Raw genomic sequence first — 15,237 nt, forward strand, 5'->3', positions numbered from 1 at the left:
TAGGCTTACAAAAAATACACTTTTAGTGATGCGCGCATATGTAAAACAAAGAAGTTACATGAGGCATTCAAGGTATTTTCTGCTTTGTCAGAACAGACAACATATAAGAGAGAACACAAGAAACTAAACTTGGCTCAATAGGCCTTAACATATATGAGAGAATGCATGAAATCAGTCAGCTCAGCTACCAAGGGGTGCAGATAGGGGAAAGGATATATAGATTATTAGGATGTTTGGTGTGAAGTGCTCAAAAATTCAATTAAAATATTCATTGGGAAAATTAGACTGACTCAATAAATACATACACTAAGAAATTTCAGTAACACCTATATATTTAGGTCAATGTATTTTGCTGACTTGTATACAATAAATATTCCAAAATTTAAAATAATCCCAAAGTTTTTCTTTAAGCAGTTCTCTTGGCTCACATTTTAATATGTAGGTGAATTCTATGTTTTGTGTGCTTTAGAAATTATTTCAAAATTATGATGAATACAAATATACATAAGTAGTCACATCTACATGTTATTACTATAACCTCTTTCAAATCATGCACAGATAGTAGATGATGTATTTCAATAATCCATTAAAGGTACTTTTCAGTATTAAAGATTCAGTGGAAAATGCATCAAAAGATACTTTTCAGTATTAGTGTTTCATTCAAAAAAAGTGCCAAAAAACAGAATAGTGATATATTCATGAAAAAAATTACAACTATCACTTGATTCTAGAAAAATGGCTATATATCTTTGTTCTTAGGAGGTTTTAAATATATTTGATACTCATTTTTTTTAGATTGACAAGAAACAAAATTAAAAGCCACTCTGAAATAAGAAATTTTCACCATTCTTTTCCCTTTTCATTGTCATGATGAAGTACCAAACATCTGCTTATTCATAAAAATGAGAGATTTACTGAGGTTCCAGTTTTTATGGGATGTGTTTACTGAAACTGATCAAAAATTTCTTGTCATAACAAAATGTCTTTGAAATATATGAAGTGAGCAAGCATTCCAGACAGTGCTCACTTTCACAAAATGATCACTCCATTAATAAACAATCAGTTTACTCACCATAAATGGATTAACATATTCATAAATGCCAGTAAAAAGTGCTATTCTTCAATAATTTTATCAAACATAGATACCTAGGCACTAATGAATAAACACACAAATGAACATTATAGTAAAGCTATAATAAAATCCTAAATATATTTACCGTGAAAATAGTGATGTCTATTTCTGATTCATTCCTCTTAATCCTCAAATTCACATATAAGTGAAATAACAGGGTCAAAAAATTCAATCTACAATTTTCTTCTTACCTCAAGAATATAATCGAGATGTTCCAAATTTCTTATTCACTGCACGGTATTTTATACTTCAAATATTTCAAAATGTAGAAATATCAGATGACATGAAAATCCTGATTACTGAGTGTAAAAAGGAGTGAATTTAAAAGATTCGAAAATTCTCAAAAAGCCCTCTCTTCAGGTCAGTACAGCTGTTGTGGCATAATTGGTTAAGATGTCTTATTTCTTGTTTTTCATATGAAAAAGTATAAAAGAATGGGTTTTTTTGGCATCACATGCTTAGCTACATTAAACTGCTCATATTATAATACATTTTCAATTTTGAAACTCCCTCTGTCACTCCAAAAACCTTTTTATAGCATTGAGAAGCATTTACCTCACATGTGGTCCTTTTCACTCATGATTTCTGGCAAATCGTACACTTTTTCTGTTCCTATGGAAGGTTTCCTAGATAATATCATCAATGAAATTCTGCTTGACAAGCTCTTTCAACACTTTCTAGTCCTTAATTGAGCTCCCAGAAATATTTGAAATCTTTTTACTTCTATTTTTATTTTTGGAACTTAACATTCTCCTTTAGTTTCTAAAAAAGTTATATACATCATTTTTCTTTGGTTGAGTTTTTATGACTTTCATACAATATAAAAGTATTTAGGTCCCCTCCCTAATCCCTACCTCCCATTATTGCCACTGAGTGATTTACTGTGGTGTGTGTGTGTGTGTGTGTGTGTGTGTGTTTATGTATGTATAGGCCATATGTATGGCCTATACAGTCTAATTTGTGTCTCCAAATGTCCTTCTGGAGCCTGGTTAACCTATCAAGAGTCTCATGCTTGAATGAATCTGACTTTGCCCCTCTCAGCAGGCACCTGTTGCCAAAATTTCCTTAGGTACGGTTGAAGCTTCTTACCCACTACATGTCTATACCAGAAATTTGTCCAGTTTGAGCATGCATAGTACTTGTGCATGCAATCACTGTTGTTGTGAGTTCATATGAGTTTCTGAGAAGCTATTTCCATTTCCTTGTGGTCATCTACCAACTTTGACTCTTACAATCTTTCCAGCCCTTTTCTGCAATGATCCTAGGGGAGCCTAGGAGAACAGAAGTTTAATACAGGTGTCTTGTTCAGAGATCATCACTCTGCAACCTTTTGTGGGTTTTTGTGTTAAATCAGAAACTTCTCTGGTGAGAGTTGAGATACGTGTTTATGAGTATAACAAGCCATTAAGTGTCAAATTAACATGATAATTAGTAAAAAACTTGTTTTTGGTTCTCCCCTATGTCTTTTTTTTTTTTCATCATCACATCCTAGATTTATTACAACTGACCTGCAGGCAAAAGGATAGAACTATTACATAAACACTTCGATTCCATGTATATATCTTAAATAGAGGAGGAATTCAAACAAGAATACAGGATAAAATATTCCAAAGCTCCAAGAAGCAGTTATGTTACTGAGCTCCATTTTTACAGACAAATAAGGCAATATCCCTGCACATTAGCTTTTTGATAATTTTATACACTTTTATATGGTACAAGAGAAAAATAACAAGAGCTCACAATGTACAGTTCTTACACTATTTTCACAGTTTGTGAACACTATACCCCCTTTTGTTTTAGTAAAGATACATTGCAATAAACTCCTTGCCCTTAAATTTATAGTTTATAATAACCTATGATTAATACACTAAATTGCCTTTTTATGTGGTCATCCACACAACAGAACGTCAGATAGCTCATGGACAGTCAGAATTGCTTTGATCTCCATTTGCATAATAGCAGAGTGAACCTATGCTGAGCCAGACAGGAAGATGACATCAGAGAAACAAATTCTCTGAGTCTTGGGAGCAATGGGGGATTATGGCTTGGCGTGGCTGAAGGAAGACACTGATATCAGTGTCAGGTATAGGCTCCATCCTAAGAAATGGACCTTAAACCCAATTAAAGAGTGGTTGGTTTATCCCTTATTGTGCCACAGTTGCACCAGTGGGTACATCGTTCCAGGCCAGTTGTTATTGTATTTCACAGGATTCACAGATGAATAAAAATTGATAATTATGTTTATCCTTCTGGTAGCTTGAATAGCACCTTCCATCTGGGTGAGTATGGGGTGTGGGGGCTGTCTGGGAGGGCAGTGATATGAAAAAGAAATAGGGAACATTAAACTGGGAAGGGCTAAATGGAATGGGGAATGAGAGGGCAGGGCAGAGGAGGGAGTATAAGGAGGAGTATATAACACTAAAGCCCTTAGAAAACCCATATGAAAATCTTTCATTATATAAGCTTCTCTTTTGTTTGTTTGCTTATTACATTTTTCCACTTTTTATTTTCGATTGAGAAAATTCCAAAGTTGTGTTTTTTATTGAGCAATAACTTTACTTTTTTTGGATGGTTCAATATACATAAGTCAATAAAGGTCATAAATCATATAAATGGACTCAAAGACAAGAACTGCATGGTCATCTCAAAAGATGCAGAGAAGCCCTTTGACAAATATCAACATGCATTTATATTCAAAGTCCTAGAGGCAATTGGACTTTGGGAAACATACCTCAACATAATTAAAGATACATACAACAAGACAGCCAACATTATTCTAAACGGAGAAAACCTGGAAGCATTTTCAATCAAAATCAGGAACCAAAAAAGGCTGTCCACTGTCTTCACTCCTTTTTAATACAGTGCTTGAAACTCTTGCTAGAGCTTACAATAAGAGAAGGAAATTAAAGGAGTAGTAATTAGAAAAGAAGAGGTCAAATTATCCCTTTCTGCAGATGATATGAAATATAAGCTTCTTAAAGTGCATACATATATATCATGAAAAGAGATTAAAAGGATTTATTGTATAATGGGGACATTGCCCTTTCAAGACATCACATGGTGATTAAAAAAAAAATCCTCAATCCCAGGAATGGATTTCCTCTCTAGCAGATGTTGACCATGGAACCCATAGACCTTACACAAAAAAAAATGGCCATTGCCCCTGCTCTTCATTACCCATCAGAAATGGATGGTAAGACCCTATTGTTGAAGACACATACATGAGCTATAGATCCAAAAAAGAAGAAATTAAACTGGTGCTGACTTAAGAGCCTCACCTCACATCATCATTTTGAATATTATTTCATTTCATTGCATTATTATTAGACTTTCATTTGGCTTGTTTTCCTTATTATATTTAGCTAAACATCACTTCTTACAGATGAAGTTGACTTGTAAATTCTTTCTTTTCTTAGAGATGCCATTTAGTATTTCACCATCAAGTGTGTGAGGACATGTAAATTTTTCCAAAAGGCTGCATAATGGACTGAAGGAATTAAATTTCAATTCTAAATTACTGTGAGTACATTTGAAATGTTTCTTGTCAAAATATTGATCCAATATTGATAAAGCCTTCAGTATTGGGGATGATTTTTATTTCTGTAACACTCTGCTCCTGTGTTGGACGTGGCACACAGAAATGTACACATGTACATGTACTGCTGAATATAACTCGCTAATAGTTTTTTCACTGAAGAAACGTATTTATATTATATACTGTTCTGTATCCTGTGTGTGTGCTTATGTGTATGTGTATGCATGCACTGTCTTTACACTGGTATGTAATCATCTTGTTGTCCAATGAGTTGGAGATTTTTTCCTTTCATATTTCTAGAAAAGATCTTGGATTACTTGGATTACTGATAGTTACCCTTCTTCAGAATTTTTCGTGCTTTTCCAAAGAAACAATTACAAAGTGGAATTTTTATTTCATGATTAATTAATTAATTAAGGATTTTTGAGACAGAGTCTTATTGAATAGTCTGGATTGGCCTAGAGCACCACTATTTTTCAAAAATGAGGATCATAGGCCTGTGCTATACAGTTTTGTGTGTATGCATGCATGTGTGTGTGTGTGTGTGTGTGTGTGTGTGTATGTTTCTGTGTCTGTGTATTGAGTGTGCATACTTGAAATTAAGACTCGAGATGCCCCAGAGATATGGCCACAGGCCAGTCCTATGGAGGCAAATCCCCAATTGAAGTTCTCTCAACCCTTGTGTGTCAGGTATTTTAATAGTTATGGTACTATTCATACCATCATTTCATTCCTGAGTGAATTTGACAGTATGTATATGAAGAATTGATCTACATTATCTAATTTGTCAAATTCATGCAAGCAGATTGCTTCACATTATTTATGATTATCATAATTATCCTTGTAAAGAATGTAGAGTATTAGTAATAAATTCTCTTTCATTTCTGAATCCTTCCTTAGGGAGTTTAACATGTGTTACTTCTGTTCCTCTGTCTTTCCCTCTCTCATTAATGTTCTGTTTTCTCACAAATTTTGTTATTTTAGACATTATATATCATGTAAGTTAGGTATGTCAAAACCACATGATATGAAGGGGGAAAGGGGGCCGTTACACTAGGATGGGTTACTCAAGGTGGGGAATGGGAGGACAGGGGAGCTTAGGGAGGGCTACATAATATTAAAGGCCTTTGAAAAGTGTAACCATATGGAAACCTACTGCTATATAAACTTCTTAAAGTATATACACATACATCATAAAAAGAGATTAAAGGAATTGTCCTGTAATAGGAGGACCCTGACCTTTCTAGACATTATAGGCTCATGATCTTCTGGGCTCCAAAAGGTTCTGGCAGCTCTACTTCATTGACTCTGCCATCCACAGCACATACTGCTGGTCTTACAGACACTGGCCAGCTCCATTCCACACCTACTGCTGCCCTTGGTGTTCATTCCATGGGCCTGGTATCTCCAAAAAGCTGGGGTTTCCACTGAAACTGGGGCTACACCTTCACCAAATGCCTCTTCTTGCCTCTTGGGATGCAAAGTCTTAGATTCCATGACCCCTTCAATCCTGGGGTCTTTACTGCAACTGAAGCTGCACTTTTACCTATTGCCTTTCCTGGCTTCTCAGTGCCAAGCCTCAGTTGCTCTCTGTGACCCCTTCATGCTTTCAGTATCAGAACCATGCAAGAGACCCTTCCACATTACCAAGTCCTGCTTCCAGCTTGAGCTGGAGGCTCAGGTCCCCTCCACAGCTTCTGTGCACTGACCCCGAGGAAATATCTCCCAGAAGATTTCACCACAATGATGCTGGTCTCTTGTTACTTACTGCTGATTTTTCAGCCCCAGCTAACCAGCATCAGTTGTCCCAGTTAAGCAAAGGTTTTACTTCAGGTTCTGGTCTCTACTTCATCACAGCTGGAGTCTTCAGCCCCAGCTAACCAGAACCCACATATTCTCAATCCAAAATCTCACACAAACACACGAACAGCCCTGATAGTCTCCACTTCCCTTTGAAGATTCACGAGACAGGCCTCCATTGTTCACACTCTTTCAGTCTAATTGTTCCAAGTTCCTCAGCAACAAAGTCTAAGTACTCAATGGCTTTTCCAAACCAGAATTCCAAATGCTTCCACAATCCTCCTAAAAATACCAGGGTCACGTCTGTCATAGCAATACCCCGCTTCTGGTATCAATTTCTGGCCTAGTTTGTTTCTCCATTGCTGTGACAACATATTCTGACCACTACCAACTTGGGGAGGATTCAGCTTGTATCTCCCAAGTCAAAGTTCATCAGGGAACCCAAGGTAAGAACTCAGGGCAGGAACATGGAGGCAGGAGCTGGAGCACAGGCCATGGAGGAATGCTTCTTACTGGCTTGCTCCCCTGGCTTGTGCTTAGCCTGCTTTCTTATGCAACACAGGCCCACCTCCCCAGGAGTGGAATCATCCACAGTGGGCTGGGCCCTCCCACATCATTCAACGATCAAGAATATGCCCCAAAGACATGGCCACAGGCCAGTCCTATGGAGGCAATTCCCCAATTGAGGCTCACCTAAATGAAGACCATTCATTCCATTCTCTTATCAGGAAACAACTCTATCCTTTTGATTAATAGAAAATATGATGAACATGCTATAACATGTGTTCATGAATAATATTTAAAAGGGCAGGGGTGGGGGCTGAACAGATGGCTCAGCAGTTAAGAGCACTGGATACTCTTGCAGAGGACCCTGGTTCAGTTCCCAGCACACACATGGAAGCTAACAACTGTCTTAACTCTCATTCCAGGGGATCTGACACCCTTTCTGACCTCTGCTGTCATTGCACAACATGGGTACACTTATATACATGCAAGCAATACACTCATACACACAAATTAAAAAAAATATTTGGGAAGGGTTAAAATGAAGTGGGTATGAGTGGAAATATAAATACCATCAAATCATATTGCATGAAAATTACAAAAATTCAATGAAAATGTAAAACAGTAATAAATAAAAATCAAAATAAAAAAGTGTTTATGGAGAAAATAACCAACATTTGCAAATAGGATTGCCAATAGATGTCTCCAGAGCAAATATAGTAGTAACTTTTTCTTCTTCCTTCTTTTCCTTCAAAAGTAGATTGAGATGTTCATGAAGTTTTCTGTCAATAAGTATGTAAACTTAAAATTTGTCAAAAATGATGCCATCAACAATCATACATTATTATTTGAAACAATAAAACTGAGTAATTACATCTTTAAAAATATATAATCCCCTATATGATACATAGAATACTTGTGTCAGGAATATTGGTTAAAATAAAATTGTATCTAAATCAAGGTGTTTTAAGATAATATTTTAAAAGTATTTTATTATTTTATTTAAATTTGTTTTTATTTTGTGTACTAGTGTAAGGCCTGGATGTGTGTAAGTGCACCCTTGTTATGCCACGTGAACAAATGCAAGCACAAGACTGAATACAAGTAATTTAAATTCTATGACTTCAAGCCACTGTTCCAATTAAAAGTGAGCTCATTGGCAAGTAATTAGGAGAAAAGACAAATGGGAGAAGTCTTATTGGGAATCAGTATCCACCTTCTAAATAAAACTACCACTGAAATATTGATTCAAATATTTCTCGTGGTCATCTACTGTCTCTGGCTCTGACAATCTTTCTGCCCGCTTTTCCCCAGTGATTCATGAGCTTTGGGGCAGAAATTTCATATAAGCATACTATTCAGGAGGGAGCTTTCTGCAGCCTCAGGGTACTATGTCAGTTACCAAGGGAAAAAAATCAATCAATGGTCCTACTCATCTCTAAAGCCTAATAAACAACAATGACTGGCCCAGCAAACTATTGCTATTGGTGCAGCAGAGGAACTTTTATGTTGGGTGTAATCAACACTTGTCTAATTGGAATTAAGTCCCTCTTAATGGGAGGGAACTAATGTGTGATACTGATTAGAGAAGTCATAGATACTAGGGGAAATCTTATTTTTACAACATCCCTGAACCAACGTAATTTCTTACTGTATTCTAGACATGCATGTTTATATTCATAGACAAGTGTACCTCTCATCACTCATCAAAGACTTTCACACAATATATTTTGATCATACCTATACCCTCTCCCCTTTCTCCACTCTCTCCTACTACTACCACCTGATTTTAAGTTCCCTATAATATTTATTAAAGCATATCCAGTCAAATGTGTGTGCCCATATGCCCTTTGTTGTGGGTCCATTGAATGGAGCCTAGTTAACCTACCTAGAGTTGCACTCTTAAAGGAAGACTTTTTTTCCCCCTCCAGTAGCTTTTGGTTGCCAATATTTCCACAGCTAGGGTTTGGGCTTCATACCCACTTCCCCATGTCTATGCGAGGATTTTGTCTAGCTTGAACTTACATGGGACTTGTCCATGCTGTCACCATTGCTGTAAGTTCATATGAATAACTGTCCAGGTGTCTGTAAAATTGTGTTTCCACCACCTCTTGGTCATAGAATATTTCTGCCCCTCTTCCATAATGATTCCTGACCCTTGAGAGACAAAGTTAGATACAGGTGTCCTATTCAGGATAAGTATTCTGTAATCTCTTGTACTCTGCACATTGCCCAGTTGTGAGCTTATGTTAATCACTATTTCTTCCTTAGGGAGCTTCTCTGTTCAGAGTTGAGAGATGGTTTAATCTATTGGTGTAATAATAAATAAATAGGAGTCAGTTTAATACTATACCTGTTTAACATAATAACAGCAGTCAGTTCTTCCCTATCACCCGTTTAGTTTCTAGGCCTCATATCAGTATCAGATATGAACTCCATTTTGTGAAGCAGTTCTTAAATATAATCGAAGTGGTTTATTCTTCCCTTTACATTCCTGCCACTATCGCACCAGTTGGCATATCTTGTCAGTTCAATTTTGTTCTAGCTTTCAGGATTCACAGCTGGGCAAAGTTCATGATTACTTTTCTTATCCAATAGCATGCATAGCACCTTCTAGCATTATGGAAGCTAGCCAGTAGAGATTAAATTTTAAAGTCAGTACCAGCTTTATTTTATTTCATTTTTTAACAGCTGATTGACATTCCACTGTGTAATGTACCATTCTTAGTACTTAGTTTCTTGGTTTGCTTGAATAAGCATCTATAATGATATTAGTATTTGAGAATGCTTTACTTTTCTTGGCACGAGCAAATCACTTGCTAATAAATTTGCTGAATAGTTTTATAGATAGTTTTTTGAGACAGGGAGGGTCTTTTTGTAGCCAGCAGCTGGCTTGGAACTTGCTGTATAAACCAGGCTGGCCTCAGTCTCACAGACATCTGCCTGCCTCTAGCTCCCAAGCGCTCTGACTAAAGGTGTGAACCACCATGCCCAATGTTAATTAGTATTAAAAATAAATGATAGTATAAGGAAGGTTCACTGGTGTGAATCAAAGGATGCGCTAGTATACTCTCCACTCCCTATTCTGCTATGTTCCATGAGACTTAAGTGTACAGGCTCCACCATAGATGTCTCTCCTACATGTCTCCCAGATGGATATTTTCCATGTGTAACTGGTTGTGGAAGACTGCAGTAGTCTCCATCTGTTGCAAACAGAAGCTTCTTTGATGAGTGGTGTACTACTTTTTGTAAATATAAGGATTCATATTTATCACATGCTAAAAAATTCCATTTGTGTAGAGATATGACAGACATAGTTTTTTCCAGGTTCTGTGACCTCTCCAGCCATGTATATTTGAGTAAAATTACAGTACCACCCATGAGTTACCTCCTGTTGAGAGGGCTTTAAGTCCAATTAGATAGCTGTTGATTACTGCCCAAATAACAGTGTCATTACTGTATCAGTGGAGGTAGTTTGCTGTGCCAGTAGTGGTTATTAGGCTTTAGGGCTAGATTGGACCACTGATTGAAGCTTCCTTAAACAACAGAATGTGATGCGCACAGAAGGTCACAGCTGACTACATTTTAAAGATAAGAGACTGCAGAGTATGTGTCTTTGGATAGGACTCCTATATTAAAGATCACCCACACACAGCCACTGATTGAAGCTTCCTTAAACAACAGAATGTGATGCGCACAGAAGGTCACAGCTGACTACATTTTAAAGATAAGAGACTGCAGAGTATGTGCCTTTGGATAGGACTCCTATATTAAAGATCACCCACACACAGCTCAGGGACCATTCGGGAAGAGGAGGCAGAAGGATTGTAAGAGCTGGGGTTGGTTCATGAACACAGCGAAACAGAGGCTTTCAGGCCACTGGACTCTTACTCATGTGAACTTGTGGCAATGGTTTCATGGAGCACAAGACCCATGCCAACTCAATCAGACAAGGGCTCAGAATGGAGTGAGGGAAATGGGCAGCAGGTTGGCTCTAGTCTGGGAACTGTTGGAGACTGATTACTGCTGGGTGAGGGAGAATAGACCTTCATTAAGATCTTGGATAGGCTGACTAGACTGCAGTGGATGAACTTACACAGAAGGACATCTGGGAACAAATGCTGGACCAAACAGGATCTAATATGTATGGCAGAATACATGAGGTCTGGTGGGGGATTGTGGGGGTATGGGTGGGGGAGCAGGGACTAAATTTTGCTAAAACATCTTGTATGAAATATACAAAAACTCTATAAGAATATTTAAAAAAATAAAAAAATTAATGGTTGAAGACTTTTACAGAGACATATGCTAGTGAATAACCTGAAACTTACCTTAAACGTTTTGTAGCTGTGCTGTTAACATTTTAACTAAAGCTGGCCTATCTAAGGCAAAGGGAGACACTCTCAAAGTGACAGCATTCATCTCCGGCATGTGAGGAGCTTCCACAGTTGGGTGCTTGGCAGTAGAAGGATCCCTAGAGTGATGAGGAATATTTCATTTTATCGTCAGACTTCTTGTAGTTAGCCACTACATTTGACTACATTTCAAGAATAGCAAATAAATAAGCATGTAGCGGTTGGAGAGATGCAGCAGTTAAGAGCAATGACGCTCTTTCAGAGGACCTGGGTTCTGTTGCAAGCATCCACATGGCAGCTAAAAACCATTAGAAACTCCAGCTCATTGGATTCCAACACTCTCTTTCCACATATTGATGTCTATAGGACATGGATGCACTTACATGCATGCAGGCAATACACTTATACACACAAAATAAAAATAATAAATGAACATGTGTATGTCTAGTTATAGCATTCATTTGCTTATTTATTTTTAGTTTTTGAGACATGCTCTCGTTATACAGCCCAGACTGGCTTCAGATTAACTATCCTCATGTCTCAGCCCCATGTATGCTGAATTACAAATTTGAGCCACTGTTCCTAGTACATTTAATTTTAAGTAATAAATAGATCTTACATATTGCAAGTGTGCCTACTTTTTATTAAAGTTTTACAACTTTCATGCAGTATAATTTGATGGTATTTAGATCCCCTTCCCTATCTGCCTTTATCTGTAAACATATAGAGTAAGTGTCCCTACTATTATTGTGTAGCTGTGCAGATTCTGTGATAGGTTTTGGAAACTTGCTTCTTGTTGAGTGACAACATCACTGAGTTTTCAGGCCAGCAATTTTAAAGAATAGGTCTGTAGATCTGGAAGAAGTCTAAGCACCTGCCATTTTCTGGGGGAGAGTTGACTTTCCAAGGTGAGAGTTGACTTTCCAAGGTGAGATATTCCTTCATCAAACTTAGCTTTTTCTTTTGTGATATAATTCTTTTATGTAGTGTTTTTATGAGGGTAAAGTTGCCATGGAGGGTTCAATCAATAACACGATTTCCTTAAAAGTTCTTAAGTTGTGATTATCAGATTATGTATTTAACTAAAGGCCTAGTATGCAGTTTGTAATTGAGCAGGAGAGGAGCCTGTACACTGAAGAAAATAGAATGACAAAGAAAATTTATGTTCCTGTATTTTTATAAAAATCGTTGCAATTAATTTTTGGTCCATAAGGAGTTCTAGACTCAACATTTCCTCCTCTAACAAGAAATTCCTGTGCACTCTTGCCATTCTACTATTATAAAATTATAAACTGTGGATTTAGGACAATCCAAAATTGATCCATATACTAGCAAAAAACTGGTGGTGCTCATTTTAAGATTGCAATCTACCCAAATGTTTCATGTTGCTATCTTTAAAACTACTTCCATTAGCACTGAAGAACTACAACCGAAATAAATTATAAGAAAATATTAGCATTGAATAAGAAAAAGAGAGGAAAGAGACAGAGTGAGTGAGAAAGAGAGAGAGAAACAGAGAGACAGAGAGACTTGTTACATAATGAATTATATTAAGTATCCTGATGGATATTTGAATCTGAGACTCCTTATTCAGACCAGTTTATTAAGTTAAGAGTTAAAAAAAAAGAGTTTACTTACAACTAGGACAGTTGAATGGACATAACGGATGATGGTGATGTAGATTGTCCTGAACAAAAGTCTCACAGTTTGCATTGTTCTGCAATCTCTCTATAGAAGTCTCTCCAATTTTTACACCTTAGAAAATACTTTCCATATTCTAGCATGTAATGCTATTTAAAAATAGAAATTTAGAAATATATTCTCATTGTATTCTCTATTCTTAAGAATGCTTTGACCAGGGGACACATGCTATTTTTATTTCACTCTGATTTCTAATAATAGTATTGTAGGAGGGAGTATATTGTTCTAAGAAACCACAATTGAGTGTGTGCACACACATATGTGTGTATGTACACGTGTGTAGCATGTTAAAGCAATACCATTTATCTTACTCTATTGTTCTCTCCTCCTTATGATTTGAGGCAAGTTCTGTCTTTGTCTTATTGGTTGGACTGTTTGGCCACCGAAGTACTGAGATCTTCTTATTTATGCCTACAAGCTCTGGAATTATAGGTTTGCCCAAAAGGCCCAGCTTTATGTGGGTGCTGGGGATCTAAACTCAGGTCCTCATGCTTGCACAGAAAGCCATTTGCCCACTGAGCTGTCTCCTCAGTCTTGTTTTTCTAAAATTTGTGATTCACCATGTATGACTATATCTATAATATACAGTACTTAACTTTTATGTTGGAAAATATTGGAGATTAGTCTTTTTATGGTAGTAATTAGTAATGCCGCCTTCTTAACCAGAAAAAAAGAATGGGAAATTGTCTTCAGTAAACATAGTCTTCCATTAACTGCCTTTAATAGAGGAAACATTCTTTCATAATGGTGTGTTGTGTCTCCAATATATTGGCTAGACAAACTTAGGTTACAGACAATTAAACATCTTTCTCAAGCTTATTGAACATTTCCATAGCACAAAAGGAACAGGAACCAGACATTCCATCACATACTGAGTCCAATTATGACACCAGACTTCTCAGGGACTTTATTCTTATGTTTCTCCTACAATATCCTGCTAAGTCATTGAAATACATATCTCATAAACCTTTCTTTTGATTGATTTTTAGATAAGCTTAGCTTTCTCTCTGTGAGATGATATTTACATCTATAATGATGCCATTTAACTTTGTGTTTTGAGATGAATTTTACATTAAAAATCCATGTAATAAGTAGCATTTTATTGTTTGCATTATGACCAGCCATTGGGTTTGTTGAATTTGTTCTTCTCACTAACGTTTGTGTTAAATTAAAAACACTAAATTGAGATAATCATGCATGAATCCTGCATGAGGCATCAACAATAGGGTGCTGGAAACAAAGCTGTTATCGGTTTCACTGTAACTAGTCAAGGGGGAGGAAGTTACAATGAAAGCAAAATAGGACAATTTCATTTGTGATAAAAAGAAAAATGGAATAATATCTGTTCTAACCATATTCCTATAGGATGTAGAATTAGGAAAATTATACAGCAAAGTGATTAGAATCAGGTGGACTGAAATTCAATGTGTTTTTATGGGATCATAATTTTCAAGTACTAAAGATTTTTATCTACACAGTTTTACTGCTTCAACTTTAAAGAAATAGAAAATAAAATTTAAAAAAGATTAGGATAAACTCATGGCAGCTTAATCCCACAGCATGCTCCTAATAGATACAAATCTCCTAATAATGCCTTTGACCTTGGTAGGTTTGTACAAGTTAACTACTAGCTCTGTTCAACACAATTGTTCTACACATCTGTTATAGTTTTGGTTGTTTTCCTGTCTACTGATTTTTAATCATTGAGATTGTTTTGTGCCCACTTGCTTCCCTGTGAACACTGGCCCTTTGCTTCTGTGACACTAACCATCTGGAACTGTCTGCCCTCCTCTCTTCACATCACTGGGGAACTAATTCACTGCATGCTAAAGTAGAAAACTCCCATTTAGCTCTACAAGAGTTTAAAGATGACTGGTCGACTGAATACTTCATTTCCTGCCCCACTTTGAAACATAGCTAAAATGTTGGCACTTTTTTAAATTGGATCTCTTTCTCATTTTGACAATGGGCACAGGATCAAAGGAAATATAAAATCAACTGTCTTCAACAATTCTCATAGCAGTCACATGGAAACATATCCATCTAGATTACATTTCAGTCAGAGATTTTCCATTTAAGAATCAGTAACCATGTGTCCATAGAGTGACCAAGGAAATTGAAATTGTTTATTTTAAATCTTTATACGATGTTGGTGAATATTATAAAACGAATGAATCAGAAGGGTACTGTATTGTGATTTTTGAAAAAAA

The sequence above is a fragment of the Nannospalax galili genome, unplaced genomic scaffold, assembly GCF_000622305.1.
Source record: "Nannospalax galili isolate Female #2095 unplaced genomic scaffold, S.galili_v1.0 scaffold433, whole genome shotgun sequence".
In the NCBI taxonomy this organism is placed as follows: domain Eukaryota; kingdom Metazoa; phylum Chordata; class Mammalia; order Rodentia; family Spalacidae; genus Nannospalax; species Nannospalax galili.